Source organism: Pan troglodytes, chromosome 16 (genome assembly GCF_028858775.2).
Source record: "Pan troglodytes isolate AG18354 chromosome 16, NHGRI_mPanTro3-v2.0_pri, whole genome shotgun sequence".
Lineage (NCBI taxonomy): Eukaryota > Metazoa > Chordata > Mammalia > Primates > Hominidae > Pan > Pan troglodytes.
This window is the reverse complement of record NC_072414.2, coordinates 24234708-24257870: the sequence shown is the minus strand read 5'-3', so window position 1 is coordinate 24257870 and position 23163 is coordinate 24234708. Positions and strand designations below refer to the sequence as shown.

General features: G+C 41.8%; 1 long non-coding RNA gene and 1 other non-coding gene across 2 annotated transcripts in view; one reads left to right on the top strand and one right to left on the bottom strand.

Annotated features, from left to right (window-relative positions):
• LOC129137098 (uncharacterized) overlaps positions 1-15680 on the top strand; it is a 60781-nt gene extending 45101 nt beyond the window's left edge. The window contains exon 3 of the long non-coding RNA XR_010151581.1: positions 14621-15680. This is a non-coding gene — a long non-coding RNA (uncharacterized LOC129137098). The remainder of the gene's footprint in view (positions 1-14620) is intronic.
• On the bottom strand, positions 13922-14028 carry LOC112205801 (U6 spliceosomal RNA). Its single transcript, XR_002939883.1, has one exon. It is a non-coding gene; the product is annotated as a U6 spliceosomal RNA (small nuclear RNA).
• Positions 15681-23163: the final 7483 nt, after the last annotated feature.

Here is a 23163-nt window from a genome sequence, read left to right as displayed (position 1 = left end):
CTGTGTCCATGTGATCTCATTGTTCAATTCCCACCTATGAGTGAGAATATGCGGTGTTTGGTTTTTTGTTCTTGCGATAGTTTACTGAGAATGATGATTTCCAATTTCATCCATGTCCCTGCAAAGGACATGAACTCATCATTTTTTATGGCTGCATAGTATTCCATGGTGTATATGTGCCACATTTTCTTAATCCAGTCTATCATTGTTGGACATTTGGCTTGGTTCCAAGTCTTTGCTATTGTGAATAGTGCTGCAATAAACATATGTGTGCATGTGTCTTTATAGCAGCATGATTTATAGTACTTTGGGTATATACCCAGTAATGGGATGGCTGGGTCAAATGGTATTTCTAGTTCTAGATCCCTGAGGAATCGCCACACTGACTTCCACAATGGTTGAACTGGTTTACAGTCCCACCAGCAGTGTAAAAGTGTTCCTATTTCTCCACATCCTCTCCAGCACCTGTTGTTTCCTGACTTTTTAATGATTGCCATTCTAACTGGTGTGAGATGGTATCTCATTGTGGTTTTGATTTGCATTTCTCTGATGGCCAGTGATGATGAGCATTTTTTCATGTGTTTTTTGGCTGCATAAATGTCTTCTTTTGAGAAGTGTCTGTTCATGTCCTTTGCCCACTTTTTGATGGGGTTGTTTGTTTTTTTCTTGTAAATTTGTTTGAGTTCATTGTAGATTCTGGATATTAGCCCTTTGTCAGATGAGTAGCTTGCGAAAATTTTCTCTCATTTTGTAGGTTGCCTGTTCACTCTAATGGTAGTTTGTTTTGCTGTGCAGAAGCTCTTTAGTTTAATTAGATCCCATTTGTCAATTTTGGCTTTTGTTGCCATTGCTTTTGGTGTTTTAGACATGAAGTCCTTGCCCATGCCTATGTCCTGAATGGTAATGCCTAGGTTTTCTTCTAGGGCTTTTATGGTTTTAGGTCTAACATTTAAGTCTTTAATCCATCTTGAACTGATTTTTGTATAAGGTGTAAGGAAGGGATCCAGTTTCAGCTTTCTACATATGGCTAGCCAATTTTCCCAGCACCATTCATTAAATAGGGAATCCTTTCCCCATTGCTTGTTTTTCTCAGGTTTGCCAAAGATCAGATAGTTTTAGATATGCGGCATTATTTCTGAGGGCTCTGTTCTGTTCCATTGATCTATATCTCTGTTTTGGTACCAGTACCATGCTGTTTTGGTTACTGTAGCCTTGTAGTATAGTTTGAAGTCAGGTACTGTGATGCCTCCAGCTTTGTTCTTTTGGCTTAGGATTGACTTGGCGATGCAGGCTCTTTTTTGGTTCCATATGAACTTTAAAGTAGTTTTTTCCAATTCTGTGAAGAAAGTCATTGGTAGCCTGATGGGGATGGCATTGAATCTGTAAATTACCTTGGGCAGTATGGCCATTTTCACGATATTGATTCTTCCTACCCATGAGCATGGAATGTTCTTCCATTTGTTTGTATCCTCTTTTATTTCCTTGAGCAGTGGTTTGTAGTTCTCCTTGAAGAGGTCCTTCACATCCCTTGTAAGTTGGATTCCTAGGTATTTTATTCTCTTTGAAGCAATTGTGAATGGGAGTTCACTCATGATTTGGCTCTCTGTTTGTCTGTTGTTGCTGTATAAGAATGCTTGTGATTTTTGTACATTGATTTTGTATCCTGAGACTTTGCTGAAGTTGCTTATCAGCTTAAGGAGATTTTGGGCTGAGACAATGGGGTTTTCTAGATATACAATCATGTCATCTGCAAACAGGGACAATTTGACTTCCTCTTTTCCTAATTGAATACTCTTTATTTCCTTCTCCTGCCTAATTGCCCTGGCCAGAACTTCCAACACTATGTTGAATAGGAGTGGTGAGAGAGGGCATCCCTGTCTTGTGCCAGTTTTCAAAGGGAATGCTTCCAGTTTTCGCCCATTCAGTATGATATTGGCTGTGGGTTTGTCATAGACAGCTCTTATTATTTTGAAATACGTCCCATCAATACCTAATTTATTGAGAGTTTTTAGCATGAAGGGTTTGTTGAATTTTGTCAAAGGCCTTTTCTGCATCTATTGAGATAATCATGTGGTTTTTGTCTTTGGCTCTGTTTATATGCTGGATTACATTTATTGATTTTTGTATATTGAACCAGCCTTGCATCCCAGGGATGAAGCCCACTTGCTCATGGTGGATAAGCTTTTTGATGTGCTGCTGGATTCGTTTTGCCAGTATTTTATTGAGGATTTTTGCATCAATGTTCATCAAGGATATTGGTCTAAAATTCTCTTTTTTGGTTGTGTCTCTGCCTGGCTTTGGTATCAGAATGATGCTGGCCTCATAAAATGAGTTAGGGAGGATTCCCTCTTTTTCTATTGATTGGAATAGTTTCAGAAGGAATGGTACCAGTTCCTCCTTGTACCTCTGGTAGAATTCGGCTGTGGATCCGTCTGGTCCTGGACTCTTTTTGGTTGGTAAGCTATTGATTATTGCCACAATTTCAGCTCCTGTTATTGGTCTATTCAGAGATTCAACTTCTTCCTGGTTTAGTCTTGGGAGAGTGTATGTGTCGAGGAATTTATCCATTTCTTCTAGATTTTCTAGTTTATTTGCGTAGAGGTGTTTGTAGTATTCTCTGATGGTAGTTTGTATTTCTGTGGGATCGGTGGTGATATCCCCTTTATCATTTTTTATTGCGTCTATTTGATTCTTCTCTCTTTTTTTCTTTATTAGTCTTGCTAGCGGTCTATCAATTTTGTTGATCTTTTCAAAAAACCAGCTCCTGGATTCATTAATTTTTTGAAGGGTTTTTTGTGTCTCTATTTCCTTCAGTTCTGCTCTGATTTTAGTTATTTCTTGCCTTCTGCTAGCTTTTGAATGTGTTTGCTCTTGCTTTTCTAGTTCTTTTAATTGCGATGTTAGGGTGTCAATTTTGGATCTTTCCTGCTTTCTCTTGTGGGCATTTAGTGCTATAAATTTCCCTGTACACACTGCTTTGAGTGCATTGCAGAGATTCTGGTATGTTGTGTCTTTGTTCTTGTTGGTTTCAAAGAACATCTTTATTTCTGCCTTCATTTTGTTATGTACCCAGTAGTCATTCAGGAGCAGGTTGTTCAGTTTCCATGTAGTTGAGCGGTTTTGAGTGAGATTCTTAATCCTGAGTTCTAGTTTGATTGCACTGTGGTCTGAGAGATAGTTTGTTATAATTTCTGTTCTTTTACATTTGCTGAGGAGAGCTTTACTTCCAAGTATGCGGTCAATTTTGGAATAGGTGTGGTGTGGTGCTGAAAAAAATGTATATTCTGTTGATTTGGGGTGGAGAGTTCTGTAGATGTCTATTAGGTCTGCTTGGTGCAGAGCTGAGTTGAATTCCTGGGTATCTTTGTTGACTTTCTGTCTCGTTGATCTGTCTAATGTTGACGGTGGGGTGTTAAAGTCTCCCATTATTAATGTGTGGGAGTCTAAGTCTCTTTGTAGGTCACTCAGGACTTGCTTTATGAATCTGGGTGCTCCTGTGTTGTGTGCATATATATTTAGGATAGTTAGCTCTTCTTGTTGAATTGATCCCTTTACCATTATGTAATGGCCTTCTTTGTCTCTTTTGATCTTTGTTGGTTTAAAGTCTGTTTTATCAGAGACTAGGATTGCAACCCCTGCCTTTTTTTGTTTTCCATTTGCTTGGTAGATTTTCCTCCATCCTTTTATTTTGAGCCTATGTGTGTCTCTGCGCGTGAGATGGGTTTCCTGAATACAGCACACTGATGGATCTTGACTCTTTATCCAATTTGCCAGTCTGCATCTTTTAATTGGAGCATTTAGTCCATTTACATTTAAAGTTAATATTGTTATGTGTGAATTTGATCCTGTCATTATGATGTTAGCTGGTTATTTTGCTCGTTAGTTGATGCAGTTTCTTCCTAGTCTCGATGGTCTTTACATTTTGGCATGATTTTGCAGCGGCTGATACCGGTTGTTCCTTTCCATATTTAGCGCTTCCTTCAGGAGCTCTTTTAGGGCAGGCCTGGTGGTGACAAAATCTCTCAGCATTTGCTTGTCTGTAAAGTATTTTATTTCTCCTTCACTTATGAAGCTTAGTTTGGCTGGATATGAAATTCTGGGTTGAAAATTCTTTTCTTTAAGAATGTTGAATATTGGCCCCCACTCTCTTCTGGCTTGTAGGGTTTCTGCCGAGAGATCAGCTGTTAGTCTGATGGGCTTCCCTTTGAGGGTAACCTGACCTTTCTCTCCGGCTGCCCTTAACATTTTTTCCTTCATTTCAACTTTGGTGAATCTGACAATTATGTGTCTTGGAGTTGCTCTTCTCGAGGAATATCTTTGTGGCGTTCTCTGTATTTCCTGAATCTGAACATTGGCCTGCCTTGCTAGATTGGGGAAGTTCTCCTGGATAATATCCTGCAGAGTGTTTTCCAACTTGGTTCCATTCTCCCCATCACTTTCAGGTAGACCAATCAGACGTAGATTTGGTCTTTTCACATAGTCCCATATTTCTTGGAGGCTTTGCTCATTTCTTTTTATTCTTTTTTCTCTAAACTTCCCTTCTCGCTTCATTTCATTCATTTCATCTTCCATTGCTGATACCCTTTCTTCCAGTTGATCGCATCGGCTCCTGAGGCTTCTGCATTCTTCACGTAGTTCTCGAGCCTTGGTTTTCAGCTCCGTCAGCTCCTTTAAGCACTTCTCTGTATTGGTTATTCTAGTTATACATTCTTCTAAATTTTTTTCAAAGTTTTCAACTTCTTTGCCTTTGGTTTGAATGTCCTCCCGTAGCTCAGAGTAATTTGATCGTCTGAAGCCTTCTTCTCTCAGCTCGTCAAAGTCATTCTCCGTCCAGCTTTGTTCCGTTGCTGGTGAGGAACTGCGTTCCTTTGTAGGAGGAGAGTCGCTCTGCTTTTTAGAGTTTCCTGTTTTTCTGTTCTGTTTTTTCCCCATCTTTGTGGTTTTATCTACTTTTGGTCTTTGATGATGGTGTTGTACAGATGGGTTTTTGGTGTGGATGTCCTTTCTATTTGTTAGTTTTCCTTCTAACAAACAGGACCCTCAGCTGCAGGTCTGTTGGAATACCCTGCCGTGTGAGGTGTCAGTGTGCCCCTGTTGGGGGGTGCCTCCCAGTTAGGCTGCTCGGGGGTCAGGGGTCAGGCACCCACTTGAGGAGGCCGTCTCCCCGTTCTCAGATCTCCAGCTGCGTGCTGGGAGAACCACTGCTCTCTTCAAAGCTGTCAGACAGGGACATTTAAGTCTGCAGAGGTTACTGCTGTCTTTTTGTTTGTCTGTGCCCTGCCGCCAGAGGTGGAGCCTACAGAGGCAGGCAGGCCTCCTTGAGCTGTGGTGGGCTCCACCCAGTTCGAGCTTCCCAGCTGCTTTGTTTACCTAAGCAAGCCTGGGCAATGGCGGGCGCCCCTCCCCCAGCCTCGCTGCCGCCTTGCAGTTTGATCTCAGACTGCTGTGCTAGCAATGAGCGAGACTCCATGGGCGTAGGACCCTCTGAGCCAGGTGCGGGATATAATCTTGTGGTGCGCCGTTTTTTAAGCCCGTAGGAAAAGCGCAGTATTCGGGTGGGAGTGGCCTGATTTTCCAGGTGCTGTCCGTCACCCCTTTCTTTGACTAGGAAAGGGAGCTCCCTGACCCCTTGCGCTTCCCGAGTGAGGCAATGCCTCGCCCTGCTTCGGCTGGCGCACGGTGCGCGCACCCACTGACCTGCGCCCACTATCTGGCACTCCCTAGTGAGATGAACCTGGTACCTCAGATGGAAATGCAGAAATCACCTGTCTTCTGCGTTGCTCACGCTGGGAGCTGTAGACCGGAGCTGTTCCTATTCGGCCATCTTGGCTCCTCTCTCTATCTTTATTTCTTATAACTTGTTTTAATCATCCTGTTTGGGACTCGTAGCTCTGACATTTGGTGATATTAAGAACACAGGGATTACTTATTCACAGGCTGTGATATCACATAGTGGAAAACCTTTATTATTTATGACTCCTGGGATAAATATTCCAGGTTTCTACACATAAGATGATTTTCATGTTTTCTGCCATCTGTATTATACCCTCTTTGTCAATATCATCCTTAAAATGAGCTGCCCTGCTCCCAGCAAAATGACTCATCTAGCAATGCTTATATGAGATTCCTGAATGCGTTACTATGACAGGGTCACATCTCAATTTCATTTTTCTCTTTATAAAAGGAATTTATAATCTTTCCCAGATTATAAATTGTCAATTAACAGAACTAATAAAAATTATTTTAAAAGTATGTATATAAGTAACTGCTACAAGCATTTTCAACAATGATGAACGTGAGAAAAGCTATCCTATTCTCTGGAGTTAAATATTTATTTTGAAATATTAAGATATTTCTAATTTTTCAAATCCATTGATAATATATCATTATCTGATGGGAAAATTTTCAATAGATATAAATGTATTTAGAATGTAAAAATGAATTCAGAATGGAATAATAATTCTACTTATAGTAATATTCACAGAGAAAGTAGAACTATTGCCACCTTTTAATTGGGTGGTAGATTTCAATTGTTCTCACTGTTTTGGCAGCCTTGTCACAGGATTCCTTATGTGAGGTTTTATTTGCCTAAATCTCATTCCTTCCTCACATGAGTCATCACCAAGCCAGGAATCTTTTGTACCTTGCAAGCGACTTTCTGGAATATAGGCTATCACACTTTTTCCTAATAAATTTTATTTCATTTTTCTGTAGCTCCTCATTCTTATCTGTCAATGTCATTTTACAAGTCTTGAAGCTGTCTTCTACAGCAGAGCTGCAAATCTGTTTCCACTTGAGCTTCTGATAAACATACTAAACAATATATGCTGATGACCCAACATTCAGAATCACCTTTCAATTTGACACAGACCTGGTAGTAATACTCTTTAGAGATCTAGTTTAGGATCTCTAAACCCAGGAAATCACTTGGGTTGATCTCTAAACCCAGGCAAATTCTCTTTACCCAGGAAATTCACTAATCTATCAAGATACAGACACAGTGTCAAGTACTCGGCTGAAGTAGAGATACATACCACACTCTGTTCTAAAGGGCAATAACAGTTTTTTTTCCCCGTTAGAACGGACTTACTCCTGGTAAACCTGGAGCTGTAAAGCTGATATGTAGGAATCATTCAACAAAGTGTACACATTAGTATTAGTGTTATCAGTTTGTATTAATCAATACACTATCCTCTAAATGCTCCCAAGTTCATTGTTTAAAAACTAGATAAGGGGTTGGGTTAAGATAATAAGTCCTTATTTTCTGAAACGAGGAAACTAGTTAAGGTTAACTTCAGTTTGGTCATCTGGTACCACAGAAAAATCTAACACCACAGAGACACTGGGTCATATGCAGAGATTTATTCTTAATATTTCCTAACTGAAAAACAGCTCATTAGGCACATCTGGAGACCTTGGAGCTGTCCTAGGTACAAGGCTGGGGTGGCAGAGAAAAGCTTAATGTAGACTCTCTACTCTCAAACGACTCATTCTGGTGAATAGACACTAGTTAACTATGCAGGTAAAGTTTTCTTCATTCTTGTATCTCAACATCTGACACAGACCCTGGCTTGGTAACGGGAACTCACATGTGTGTGATGAAGGTAAGGAGCACTCCGAAGAGAGCCTGGTGATGCAGAACTAGCAGGCATGTGGTGCATCCCAATTCCCCTAGTGCTTCAAAGCCCTTACAAAGCAGAACCGTGGCCCCGATGTGAGGCACACAGGCTGGGGACACAATTCCTTTTCAAAGAGAAGCAACTGAATGCTCAGAAGTAGAGTGACTTGTGAAGGGTCACTGGGAAGAATGTGGCAAAGCTGAAATGAACACTCAGATCTGCAGACTATAAGTCATTTGCAGGGCCAGGCATGGTAGCTCATGTTTATTATCCCAGTGCTTTGGGAGGCCAAAGCAGGAGGATCTCTTGTGGCCAGGAGTTTGAGACTGGCCTGGGAAACATAGCAAGACCTGTCTCTACAAAAAATATAATAGAAAATTCACCAGGCATTGTGCTGTGTGCCTATAGTCCTAGCCACTGAGGAAGCTCAGGCTGGAGGATTGCTTGAGCCCAGAAGTTTGAGGCTGAACTGAGCTATGATCATGGCACTGCACTCCAGCCTGGGTGACAGAGTGAAATCCCACCTCTAAAAAGAGGGGAAAAAATAGCTTTTTTTTTTTTTTTTTTTTTACTGAGATGGAGTTTTGCTCTGTCGCCCAGGCTGGAGTGCAACGGCACGATCTTGGCTCACTGAAACTTTTGCCTCCCGGGTTCAAGGAATTCTCCTGCCTCAGCCTTTCGAGTAGCTGAGATTACAGGCACCCACCAGCACACCAGGTTAATTTTTTTTTTTTTTTGATAGAGACGGGGTTTCACCATGTTGTTCAGGCTGGTCTTGAACTCCTGACCTCAGGTCATCCGCCTGCCTTGGCCTCCCAAAGTGCTGGGATTACAGGAGTGAGCCACTGCACCTGGCTGGAAAAAATAGTCTTAACTATAGTCCCAGCTACTTGGGAGGCGGAGGTGGTAGGATCGCTTGAGCCCGGGAGGTCGAGGATGAAGTGAGCTGAGATCGCACCACTGCACTCCAGCCTGGGAGGCAAAGTGAAAACCTGTTTAAAAAAAAAGTAGACATGTGGTGACTTCAAATCACTCTCTTTCAGCATTAGAGTAAGGTAGGAAGTCTGCATATTTTTAGATTCTCATGATTTTTCTCATGGAAGGGGTGATCATTTCTGATCACTGCCATTGCATCATGACAACAAAGCTGCTTCTGTGTGTCCTAGAATACAAAATGCAAATGGAATCCAGCCTGGTAAAAATGTGGAAGGAGAGCAAGAAGCCCTTTGGTGAGCATAGCCAGGCCACCCATTTAGGTTGTGTTGGTGCACATCCTTGCAGGCCCCATGCACATCACAACTTCCACAGACTCACATGTGCTTTACAACAGTTCTCTAGAAGATGGTAGTAGGAGATCTTATTCTAACAAAACAGTGTAATATGACAGCATCCCAAGAGATAGAAGTAACATGTCCTGAGAAAGAAGTGCCTCTTTTCTAATCTTCATGGAGACAGCTCATGGACTGTGATTGCTTTGATTGCTGCATCCAGCAATTGTGATTGCTTTGATTGCTGCATCCAGTCTCTCCAGATGACCTACTGTTCTCAAATATCACTAATGACTGACTACAAGCCAACAAGAGAGAGGGTTGAGTTTCATGTATCTTGTGCAGAGTAGGTGCTGAGTTAATATTTCTCGAATTCAGAGTTGTGCTAGGTCTCCCAAGAATTTCATAATGTAATGCTGAAGAGCATGGGCTTTGGGGTCAGGCAAGCTAAGGTTCAAACTTTGACTACTGCTTAGGATACTAGAATAAGTTCTACATCTTCATTGTCCTCATGGAAAGATTCATGGTCCTCACGGGTAAAATGTGATGAATAAAATCTGCAGGACTGGGAGGAGTAAAGGATATAAATAATATTGCATTCCATGCCTGGTACGTAGTTGGTGCTGTCGACAATAGCTAGAGAGAGAGAAATGAATGACGGTAAAGAGTGCAGACTACTCTACCTGTACCCATGTTCATCATAGCACTATCCACAACAGCCAGAATATGGAATCAACCTCCGTGTCCATCGACAGGTGAAGAAAATGTGTTATAAATACACGGTTGAGTACTATTCAGCCTTAAGAAACAAGGAAATCCTGTCATTTGCAACAACATAGATGAACCTGGAAGACATTATGCTAAGTGAAATAAGCTGGGTGCCAAAAGACAGCTACTTTATGATCTCACTTATATACAGAGCCTAAAAATGTCAAACTCACAGAGGCAGAGAGTGGGATGGTGCTTACCAGAGGCTGGGGCAGGGGAAGGACTGAGAAGAGGTTGGTCAGGGATACACAATTTCAGTTAGGAGGAGAAACTTCAAGAAATCTATTGTACAGCGTGGTGACCACAGCTAAACACAGTGTCTTTTATTCTTGAGCACTTCTAAGAGAGTAGTTTTAAGTGTTCTTACCACAAATAACTGGCAAGTAGGTGAGGCAATGCATATGTTACTTAGTTCAGTTTAGCCATTCCATAGTGTACGCATACTGTATATCAAAACATTATGTTCTTCTTAGGACAGTCGATGAAGACAAAAAAAGAAAAAACATTATGTCATACACCATAAATATATACAGTTCGTGTCCGTCAATTAAAAAAAAAATTATGGCTGGGTGCAGTGGCTCACGCCTGTAATCCCAGCACTTCAGGAGGCCGAGATGGGCGAATCACCTGAGGTTGCGAGTTTGAGACCAGCCTGACCGACATGGAGAAACCCTGTCTCTACTAAAAATACAAAATTAGCCGGGCGTGGTGGTGCAAAACTATAATCTCAGCTACTTGGGAGGCTGAGGCGGGAGAATCACTTGAACCTGGGAGGCGGAGGTGGGGTGAGCAGAGATCGCACTATTGCACTCCAGCCTGGGCGACAGAGCGAGACTCCTTCTCAATAAATAAATAAATAAATAAGTAAAAATTTACAAACAGAGCACAGACTGTGGAGTCCAGCTGCCTGGAGTCAAGGCCAAGCTTGTCTCTACTTAGCTGTGTGGCATTTACACAGGTCCCTGAAGCTCTCCATGCCGCATTTTCTCTTCTGTAAAAGTCTTTTGGGGAGGTAAATGACAGAACACATGTATGGGGGTCGTTGCTGCTGGCACCTAATATTTCTGATCCTTCTCCCCTTAGGCACAGCCTGCTCCCCTTCAAATCAGGCCTGGCCTTGGGATTGTGCTTTGGCTTGTGGTATCTGTTTGTTCACTTCTGGCTGGAGCTTCAGGAGACAGTGTGTGATTTGATATTTCTCTTTATCTGCCAGGTAGTGCAAAATGACATACAGCACAGCCTGGCCAGTCCAAAACTGACACATAGTACCATAAAATCTTCTGGGACTTTGTCGGTTTAGGTCCCAGAAAATATTGATGATATTTTATTATTGCAATATGGCCTCCCCCATCTTTTTTTTTTTTTTTTTTTTTTTTTTTGAGACAGAGTCTCACTCTGTCACCCAGGCTAGAGTGCAGTGGCGTGATCTTGGCTCACTGCAAGCTCCGCCTCCCGGGTTCAAGTGATTCTCCTGCTTTAGACTCCAGAGTAGCTGGGATTACAGGAGCACACTGCCACACCTGGCTAATTTTTTAGTATTTTTATTAGAGATGGGGTTTCACCATGTTGGCCAGACTGGTCTCGAACTCCTGACCTCAGGCAATCCGCCTGCCTCGGCCTCCCAAAGTGCTGGGATTACAGAAGTGAGCCAGCACGCCCGGCCAGCCTCCCCCATCTTAAGGAAAACAGAATCTAAAGTGCCCAAACTCGTGTCTGGCCCATAGTTGGTACTCAGCAAATGTTTATTATTGTTATAATAATAATGATTATTCCTGTCATCATTCCTAATGATGTTCATATTTGAACAGCCCCAGCTCTGCCTAGCTACACCTTGGCCATTATTGGACTTCATGATTTTAAGATCTCTCTTCTCTAGAAGAAACAGTTTAGTACTTGGCACAAGAGAAACACAGAAAACTACTTCAAACATCTATTGACTGACTGTGGATGCATGTGAAAGTGATTCATCTCTGAGTCTTTATTTCATTATCTGTACAATGGAGATGAATCCTAATGACTGAGAAGTTTGGTCACAAGCAAACTTCTTTTGGCTGCAGTGCCTGGGACAAGGTCAGCACTAGCCACTCCTGTCCGTGCTATCTCCTTTGCAGCACCAATCCCAGCTCCTCCAGCCTTCACATCCTAGTCTCTCACCAGCTATAAGACTTTTCTTTCTCCTAATTGTTGGCTGTTCCACAGGGAGATGGAGAGGAGCTTGCTCACTTGTTAATTTTGCTATTGATAGCTTGAGGAAAAAATTACATCTAGTAGGAGACTCTAATCAGAATATCTGTGGAATTTAGGTAGCTCCATCATTTCTAGTCCGCAAATGTAGCTATGAAACACTGGAATCCTTTATGGTTTTAGAACGACCTAATGCATTTGGTGTCTGTGGCTATGTGTAGCTCAACAATGTTGTAGCCTGTACTCACACTTAGCTATACCAGGTGATCATTTTCCCACTGTCTTGGCTTTTCTGGGAAGACCTGCTCAATGCTGCTACGGGCACACGCAGGTGGACAGGTCACGACCTAGGAGTCACTGCTCTCAGCCAAATGTCACATGTAATTGTGTTCCAACATCCTCCTGAAAGGAGCCTTTCAAATAACTGAAAAAAACTAATTAAATACGTATAGCATGAATCATTTCTGGAAGATAACTAAACCCAAGCAGTTACGCCAGTTGGTCTTCATCATAGCTCCTTAATTTAATAGTAATCTTCATAGGAAATTGTGGTATCACGTAAGGTGGATCTGGCAAGCTTTTTCATCTGGTTCCAGATGGGGAACTTAATTGATCTGCTCAAATTTGCTCACTGAGCTTTAAAGTATGGAAAAAGACCCAGAGCCCTGCCTTTCCAGCCAAGTCTCAGGTCCCCACCACTGGGCCACATACCCTTCCCAGGGGCCAGCAGAGGAAATAGACCTCAATTTGTGTTAAAGTTTTACAAACTTGTTAATGCTTTTTGTTCAGTATTTCAAAATTTAGAGAACACGGTGCTGCACGTTTTAAGGAATATTACTTTTCTTCCTTCCCTCCTGCATCCTGTTTTCTCTCGGTGCTGTTATGGTTCACATTGGTTGGCAATACATTGCAGCAAGAAAGGTATTAAAAGCTTGAGGTGGTAAAACTATAAAGTTACCACCTTTCCATGCTGATTCGTGTGAAAACATGATGCGCTCCACATCTTTCATGGTGCAATAACATAGGTGAGTCAACATCAGGCACGTGAGTTTGTTCAAGCAAGTCATTTGAAGTCAGAATGGTAACTTGTGGAGGCGGATCTGTGACATGCTGGGAAGAAGTCAGGTTTAGTATACCATATTGCAGTTTATTATCCACGAAGTAGATTACCCAAAAAACTTAGCCGTTTTGCAGTATGTATAAAACGTGCCTTTATTCAGCAATTCAGTTTCTAAGAATTCCTTCTAAATAAATAAGGATGTGTACAGATATATAGATGTAAAGATGGTTATTGTAATTTCTTTAGGATAATCAAATCATGGTACATCTGAACTGAATCATCCTGCATTCATTAAAACAGCAGTGCTGGGATTTCATCATTTATATAAATATGGAAAATTCATTTAAGTACTAAGCAGGTTGCAGAGCAGCAAAGATGTCATTATTTTTACTTTTGAGCAAGTGAAGATGGAGAGACAGACCCACAGTCAGAAGCACATATTTCCAGGTATCCGTAATTTTGTAATTTTCATTTTCCTTTTACCTATATTTCATAATTATTCTGTATGTAATGTGGGTTATTTGCATCATCAAAATGCCTTTCAAAATAATGTGTAAAAACAGTATTAATTGCCTTTTTAAAAAATTATTATTATACTTTAAGTTTTAGGGTACATGTGCACAATGTGCAGGTTAGTTACATATGTATACATGTGCCATGCTGGTGTGCTGCACCCATTAACTCATCATTTAGCATTAGATATATCTCCTAATGCTATCCCTCCCCCCTCCCCCCACCCCACAACAGTCCCCAGAGTGTGATGTTCCCCTTCCTGTGTCCATGTGTTCTCATTGTTCAATTCCCATCTATGAGTGAGAACATGTGGTGCTTGGTTTTTTGTCCTTGCAATAGTTTGCTGAGAACGATGGTTTCCAGCTTCATCCATGTCCCTACAAAGAATATAAACTCATCATTTTTTATGGCTGCATAGTATTCCATGGTGTATATGTGCCACATTTTCTTAATCCAGTCTATCATTGTTGGACATCTGGGTTGGTTCCAAGTCTTTGCTATTGTGAATAAAAAATATGGAACGCTTCACGAATTTGTGTGTCATCCTTGCTCAGGGGCCATGCTAATCTTCTCTGTATCGTTCCAATTTTAGTATATGTGCTGCCGAAGCGAGCACTAATTGCCTTTTTTTTCTTGGACTGAGTTTGCTGACATCTGTGACGTAAGGTTAAAGATGCACCATTTAGTGTCATTTTGCCCCCGACTCACTCTGTGACAACTTTTGGTGCCATGAATTTCCAGAGGGTGGGATGCACGTCTTGCTAACTGCAGCATCACCCCAACAGAGCAGCTCATGGTTATTGGCCTGAAATGGGAATTTTGATTAGGAACTAAGGAAAGGGCATCTCATTTCCTAGCTGTGAGCTTCTGGACAGTGGGGCTGTGTCTTTTGTCATCTTTGGGCTCCTGTTCTCCTTTCCACTGAAACATGGGCCAGTGGCTACCTGGTAGCAGTCACTCAGAAGTGTGATCCATATCTCATTGCGGGTGGGGAGATCGAGGCCCATAAAGATGAAGTGGCCTGTCCCCAGGGGCATAGCGCCTGCCCCTGCTCCACTCACAGATACTGGGTGTTCTGTGCTAACAGGGGCACCTTCTGGGCAAGAGGATGAGGGGAGCACTGAACACCTCTCTCAAGAGAAATTCTTTTTCTTCTGTCACACATGCATACAAACAACAACCAATGAGCTTGTGGTTTTGTCTTCAAGGTTCAGGAAGACTCAACTTTTCCAGCAGAAAGGACAATGATGCCTCAACAGAGCCGGATGACTCTCGATGGCCATGCCACTTAACAAAGCATGGCCACCCACTTGTTCACCTGCAGCCTGAGGAAAGGAACAGCTGCAACACCTGCCAGGGACTTAGGGGATGAAGCCCTGGAGGCTGATCAGATATCCTCCTCTGGAGGTGGAGCCACATGGCTAATACGCCACCGGACACAGATGTGTGCAGTTTTGTGTTTGCTGTGGGCTGTGATGCAAATCGCATTTTGTAGTCCCCATCTTTGGAGATGCTCCAGACAGTCCCTCGGAGAAAGACAGAAATGGATCCCTTTGTTCTTTCTGTTCTTTCCAGGCAACCTGCCTCTGAGGGGAAGAGGGCCCAGACATAGGATGCTGCTAAGCAACTACTGTAATTGTCAGCATAAGGGGCTGGAACTCAGGTTCCATCCTGCACACTTGCACAAGCCCACCAATGGGATCAAAGATGAAGGGTGGCAGCGATTGGAGAGGTCAGGATAAGAAGATTCAAGATGCCAGAAATCTGCAACATGAGATACAGCCCAGGCTCTGGGCTTGTTCCTCCAGGGCTGCGTCGCTGCGTAGCTGATGTGGCCTGTGAGCTGGGCCTCAAAGGACATTGCATTTAAAGCAGAGGAGAGGAGGAAATTTTTGGGAGATAAGATGGGATTTACAGAGACACCAAAAGAGCAAAAGAAAATAGTTCCTGATGGTCTGAGCACATAGAGAGTCACCGTGGAGGAGACTGGACATTGGTACATATCCTACAATGCCTGCCCCATGGCTCTGGCCTCATGCCATGCCATGCAACGTGGCACCTGGCATCTCAGTCAACAGATGTCCCAGATCTCAGTCGATGGCATTTATTACCAAATTATTCTGCCATCTTATATTCGAGTCCTTCCAAAGCCTTTCTTGTTGTGGGAGGGGGAGAATCTTATTTTTTAAATTTTATTTTAGTTATTTCATGTATATAAGTTGTACATCATGATGGATTTTTTAAATACATTTAATTGTGTATGTTTAAGGTAAGCATCATGATGTTTATATATATATATATATATATATATATATAGTAAATTGGTTAATATAGTGAAGCAAATTAATGTACCCATGTTTTGTGTGTGGGGCTGAAGTATCTACAATCAACTCATTTAGCAAAAATCCTGAATACAAGACACTGTTAGTATTGGCGGTCCTCATGTTTCACATTAGATCTCTAGACTTGTACACCCTCTTTATCTGCTACTTTGTAACCCTTGACCTACATCTCTGCAATTCCTTCCTGCCACACTGCCCCTGGTAACCACGGTGTAATTCTCTATTTCTGTATATTTGAATTTGTTTAAAAGATTTTACATATGAGTGAGATTATGCAATATTTTTCCTTCTGCATCTGACATATTTACTTAGCATAATGTCTTGCAATTCCATCCATGTTGTGGCAAATGGCAGGATCTCCTTTTTTGAGGCTGAAGGATATTCCTTTGTACATATATATCACAGTTTCTTTACCCATTTGCCTGCCAATGAACATTTAGGTTGTTTCTTATCTTAGATATTGAGAATAATGCTGGAATGGACATGACAGTGAAGATTTCTCCCTGAGTGCTGATTTCCTTTCCTTTGGATGCATACCCAGAGGAGGAATTGCTACATCTTATGGTACTTCCAACTTTAATTTCTTTAGGAAGCTCCACTTGCTGGTGTCAGGTGATAACGCATAATGGTTTTGATTTGCATTTCCCTGATGATTAGTGACATTGAGCATCTTTTCATTAACCTGTGGGTCATTTTGATGTCTTCTTTGGATAAATAACTATTCAGATAATTTGCCCATTTTTAAATTGGGTTATATGTTTTTTGCTATTGAGCTGTGTGAACATTTTATAAATTTTGGATATTAAACCTTATCAGATATATGTCTTGCAATTATTTTTCCAATCTATAGGTTACTTTTTCATTTTGTTGATTGTTTTCTTTGCTGTGCAGAAGCTTTTCAGTTTGACATATTCCCATTTATTTATTTTTGCTTTTGTAGCCTTTTGGTGTGATATTCAAAAATTATTGCCAAGGGCAATGTCAAGGACCTGTTCTCCTATGTTTTCTCCTTGGAGTTTTATGGTTTCAGATTTTACATTTAGGTCTTGTATCCATTTTGAGTTGATTTTTGTGTATCGTACAAGGGCCCAGTTTTATTCTTTTGTGCATGCAAATCCAGTTTCCCCAGCATCATTTATTGAAGAGATTATCCTTTTCCCATTTTGTCTTCTTGGTGCCTTTGTCAAAAATTAGTTTACTGTATATATATATATATATATAGATAGATAGATAGATAGATAGATTTATTTTGGGGCTCTCTCTTTTGTTCCACTGGTCTGTGGTCTGATTTTATGCCAGTATCATAGTGTTTTGATTGTTATAGCTTTGCAATCTAATTTAACTCAGGAAGTGTGATAACTCCAATGTCATTTTCTCTTCTCAAAATTACTTTTATTATTTAGTTTTTTTATGGTTCCATACAAATTTCAGGATTTTTTTTATTTCTGTGAAGAATGCCATTGGGATTTTGATAAGGATGCCATTGAATCTGCATATTCCTTTGGGTAATATGGACATTTTAACAACATCAAGTTTTCAGATCCATGAATATGGGTTATCTTCCCATGTATTTGTGTCTTCTATTTATTTTATCAATGGCTTATAATTTTCAGTGTACATGTCTTTTACTTCCATGGTTAAACTTATTCCTAACTGTATTTTTGATGCTTTCATAAATACAATTGTTTCCTTGATTTCTTTTTCATCTAGGTTGTTATTTGTGCACATAAATGCAACTGATTTTGTATCCTTTAACTTTACCAAGTTTGTTTTTTAGTTCTAACATTGTTTTTTTTGGTGGAGTCTTTGGGGTTTACTAAATATGGGATCATGCCATCTATAGAGATAATCTGAGTTTTTTCTTTCTGATTTAAATGCCTTTTATTTCTTTTTCTTGTCTAATTGCTCTTGCTAGTATTTCCAGTACCACGCTGAATAGAAGCAGCAAGAGTGGGCATCCTTGCCTTGTACCAGATCTTAGCGGAAAAGCTTTAATTTTTTTCCCATTGACTATGATGTTAACTGTGGCTTTTTCATAGCCTTTTTTATGATGACGAACTTTCCATTTATACCTAAACTGTTGAGAGTTTAAATCAAGAAACAATGTTGAACTTCGTTGAATGCTTTTTCTGCATCAATTGAGATGATCATGTGATTTTTATCTTTCAGTCTGTTAATGTATCACATTGATTAATTAGTATATGTTAAATGAGGGTCCATGTCAGTGATAAATTTCACTTGATCATGATGTATAATATTGTGATGTGTTGTTGAATTTGGTTTGCTAATATTTTATTGTGTATTTTTCATCAATATTTTCAGCGATACTGGCCTGTAGTTTTCTTTTCTTACAGTATCTGTCTGGCTTAGGTATCAGGGTGATCCTGCACTCATAGAATGTGTTAGGAAGTATTCCCTCTAGGTCTATTTTTTGGAAGAATTTAGGAAATGTTGGTATTAATTTGTCATTGAATGTTTGAAGGAATTTAGTTGCAAAACCATTTGATTCTGGGCTTTTTGTTGTTGTTGTACTTGTTATGAAATTTTTAATTACTACTCTGATCTTTTTATTTGTTATTGGTCTCTGTAGGCTTTTTATTTCTTCCTGATTCAATTTTGGTAGGTTAAATTTTTCTTGGAGTTTGTCTGTTTCCCTTAGGTTATCCAATTTGTTGGCATAAAATTGTTCACAATAGTCCTTTATGATCCTTTTTATTTCTGAGGCATCTGTTGTAATGTCCTTCCTTTTATTTCTGGTTTTATTTATTTGAGGCTTTTCTCTTTTTTTTTTTAAGTTTACCTCAGGGTCTGTCGATTTTGTTTGTTTGTTTTTAAACTAACTCTTAGTTTTATTGATTTCTTCTATGGTTTTTTATTCTATTTTGATTTATTTCTGTTCTGATCTTTGTTATTCCCTTCCTTCTTGTAACTTTGGGCTTGCTTTGTTCATTTTTTAGCTCCTTGAGGTGTAATGTTAGGCTATTTATTTGGGGCCATCTTCTCTTTTAATGTAGGTATTTATTGATCAGTACTCTTAAGAATCTTAACTTTGGTGGTGCATACATGAACTTAACATGGGTGGTAAATTTATCTAGAACTAAACGCGCCTAAATACATACACAGACACACAGATAAGTATAAGTAACACTGGAGAAATTTGAACAAAATCAGTGAATTGTATCCATGTCAATATTCTGGTGTGATATACTAAAATGGTTATTGCTGGGGGAAGGTGAGTTAAATGTACCTAGGATTTCCCTGTATTATTGTTTGCAACTGCATATAAATCAACAGTTATCTCAATAATAAATTCAATTAAAAAACCAAAATTTTATGCATATATCAATATGACATGCTTAAAAGAAGACTTGTAAATTTGCCTTTGCAGAAGGAGGGGAAGGTGGTGAGTGATTCCCACTTCTCTTGGAAAGGCCCGTAATTAGCCCATATTCTCTGAGCCCACATGCAGTGTGCATATTCACATCCCAATAATGCCGATTGATAAATGACACACAGTTTTTATACTTTTTACTCGAGACTTTTACAAGGATAAGCTTAGCTGAATTGTATAATAACATTGTAAATTAAGCTATTTGAACTTTATTTTACAAGAAAGCAAAAGTGTTGCAAAATGCCTTGCTAAATGCCCACAGATGGTGAATGATAAGGAGTTAAACATAGCTGTTTGCTCCAAGTCCAGAGCTTCAAGCTGCTTGTACTGTCTCAGCCCCATTCTTTTTTTTTTTTTTTTTTTTTTTTGAGACAGAGTCTTGCTCTGTCACCCAGGCTGGAGTACAGTGGTGCAATCTTGGCTCACTGCAACCTCCATCTCCCGGGTTTGAAAAATTCTCCTGTCTCAGCCTCCTGAGTAGCTGGGATTACAGGCATGTCCACCATGCCTGGCTAATTTTTGTATTTTTAGTAGAGAGAGGGTTTCACCATGTTGGGCAGGCTGGTCTCAAACTCCTGACCTCATGATCTGTCCTCCTTGGCCTCACAAAGTGCTGGGCCACACTCAGCCCAGCCCCATTCTTAACAAGAGATCCTATTGCCCAGATTCAAAGGCTCTGTGGGAAACAAGGATACCATTTACAGTACTGGTGAAAATACAGAACGTTTCTCTTTCTTAAGCCTTGTATAGTCACCACCCCCACATTCATGCCTGCCACCAGCCTTGGTTGTTGATAATGCCATGAACACTAGGCTCAGGCCATAGAGCTGTGCGGGCTCTAAGCAATGGCCACTCCTGAGATGGGGCTTATCAGATGCAGAGACCTCCTTGTCCGGGTTTGGAAAATTCCAAGGGTCAGAGTGCAACTGAACTTTTTCTTTTGCAATTTGCACCTGTGGGTCCTAGTGCTACCTCTGGAGTTAGCACTTCTTTCGTATGCCAGTTCTCCCAGGGTCTGCTGGCAGCGTGCTGGAGGTGGCTGGTGCTGCAGGGCAGCTGTGGGCAGAGGACCAGGGGAGCCACTCCTCCCGGTACACTGGGAGATGGAGGTGACAGCCTGAGCTATATGGGTTCCCTTAGCAGCTGACACATTCTCATCTCAGCCCAACAAGGATGAAAGATGATGGAAAGGTGATGGAATCATAGCAATGATGTTCTAGGAATCCAGTTTCTTCATATTTGAGAAAATGACTTACATGTGCAAAAATGTCTATGCTGGAAATAATACAGCTTTATACAATATAGCACTCTGATTTGAAGAACCTTGCCCTGCATTCTCTTGTGTGAACCTGCCCACAGCCATGTGACACGAGCCAGGCAGCACTCTTGCATTTAGAACTTGGCAGAGATAAAAATGAGGCTCCACACCTAATGCTTTCCTTCAGTACTGGATTCAGCCACTTCACTTATTTTTTTCTGCCAAAACACCACTGTATTTTCAGCCTCCCAGGTACGGGGACGAATTTAAGGCTGCCTGCCCAGTAGACAGTTTAGTGTGGGGTAAATAGCACCATTCTAGCTTCATGGCTTCCCCGAGCCCATCCTGCTTTGCCCCCGGCTGGCCGCCTGTCGTTCCAGCCTCGCCCTGTTTCCCTCCGTCCCCTCTTTAGCACTTGTTCTCTTGGTCCTCATCTTTCTTCCAGGAGGGCATGTCCTGGGTCCCTGTGCCTAGGATCTGTTTCCCTTTCCTGCACTGCCCTTTCTCCTGGCTCTTCTTTTCCGTCGCCCTCCCCCTCCTACCAGCTTGCTCCTTGCCTTAGACACAGACATTGACAGGTCCAGCGAAGAGCGCCTTTGCTGCAGCCCAGTGTGTCCAGATCTTCCCGCACCTGTGCCGCCTGGCGCTGCTGAGGCAGGGACTCCCGTCTCCCCAGGAGCTACCTGGAGGAGGCTCAGAATCCATCCTAAGGAGTTTGATGACATATGTGCCAGATCGTGTAGAGGTGTCCAGGTATGCCCCACCATGTGGACCGTAACACAGACACGCGGGATGGATGGACGCGTCCCCCGCTGGAAGTGTCCAGAGAGTGCCAAGGGCAGGCTCTCCATCCTCGCTGGGAGCATAGCCAGCGCCACACACAGAGGCCAGGTCTCAGCTCAGCCTGGGAGCGCCCGGTTCTTTTTACTACTCTGTCTGCCTCCCTTTCTGAGTGTAACAGTTCCTCTCCTTCCTTCTTCACCTCTTCCAATCTGTCCCAAACACCAGCTTCCCCAGGGATTCACGTCCCAAATCCTTAACCACCACATGGGACAAGCATCAACCCCGACACGAATCAAGCAGAATCCGTACCAACCAGGACCCCAGAGGTCCCTTCAGGACCTCAGGGAGTAGGGCTGGGTCGGGGGTGTCTTGAGGAAAGCCAGGGTGACCTGAGGCCTTGGGGGAATCTCAGTCTTGTAAAAAAGCGGCTTGGCCACAGCTGTGGTTACCACTCATCTCTCATGAGCGCTCTCATCTTGCCTCCCTACTTTCCTCCTTCCGCGAGTCTGCAGGAAGGGTTTTCTAGGCCCCTTTGCCCATTTCCCATCCACTCGGCCTCAGCACAGCCCGTAGCGGCCACCAGAGGGCGCCCCTCTCCTGCAGCTCCGCATCCCCGCACAGCTGAAGTCCAGCCAAGCCCTGGGCTCGGAAGACCCTTCTGCTTTCTAACCTGACAGAGGCGCGTAGAGGTGGGGGGGCCCTCAGAGCTGCAGAATGGACAAAAACTCAAAAAGGGTGTGAATTTCGCCATGAGGTCCGGGTTCCTGGGGCTTCGCTGTTGTTCTGTTTATTTTACCCGAACCCTCCTATACCATCTGTATGAGAAAATATTCTCAAATATTGAATCATGTAGGACTTTTTTTTTCTTTTAAAGGATTTGATATGTTAATGGGTTAATTTGGGCAGAGATACCTCCATCTCCAATCCCCTTCTGTCAATAACAGCTCTAGTTACCATGAGAACTTTTGGGCTTTTCTTAAACAGCCCATTCTCCTGTTCAATCTTTTTGGTAATCAAAATAGCCTCCAAAGGGCATTCTTTTAAAATCCCATAAGATCCTTCATCACTTTTGTCACCATAGAAATAATAAACACATAAACAGCCCTCCAAAGGCAAAAAATTTATCAAAAATGAGATATCAGAAATATAAAAATTCAGTGGCTCTTGGTCAGCTGGTGCTGGAAGACCCGTGGCTTACAGAAGAGAGAAGGGACCTCTGAAGTTCTGCACAGTTGTTGAAAAGCCAGATGCAAAATCTGTACCTAAGACTGGTGCGTGAGAGACTCACGTTCCTCCATTTCGAATCTGGTTAACTTGCTAAGATTGAGAAGCTCGCTCACAAATCCTCACCCTCTCATTCCTATCCTTTCTGGATTGAGTGAAAGATTTTCAGGTTGTGAAGGCTGAAGAAAATGGCTGCTGACTTCACAACCTGTTTCAGCCAAATTGCAAAGCCCCAAAGGGTCAGTAAAATTCTTGCTGGGCTTCATCAGACATTACATTTCATAGGGGCACGTGAGGAGTGTGCTCTTCTGTCTAATGAAATGTGGGCCTTCAGCCTCACTTCCACTGTGATTCTTGAAAAACATTTATTTCCTCACTAACGGTTCAGTGTTCAGCAACCTGGGAAGTTTGCCCTAGTACTATTCTACAAGGTCACAGGTATACTTTGCAAGGTTCTGCCTCTCTTTCTCTCGGAGAGCTTATTCTCTCTTGTGGCCTAAACCTCACCTCTGTCTGCACATGACACTCAAATCAATTTTTTTTCTGCTTTATGCTTGTGTCTCCAGAGCTGTTTCAATGACTGTATTAGGAGTCTCTGCTTGCAGCGTGCTCTGCATGAGAACAGGCACCAAGCCTGCCTATAATTGGAAGATCTGCCTGAATTTCCATAGTGAAGGTCTACACTGCCTCCCAGCCCATTCATTCCCTTCATCATTTCATTCCAGTAGTTTTCTAAAGTGTGGCCACTATGTT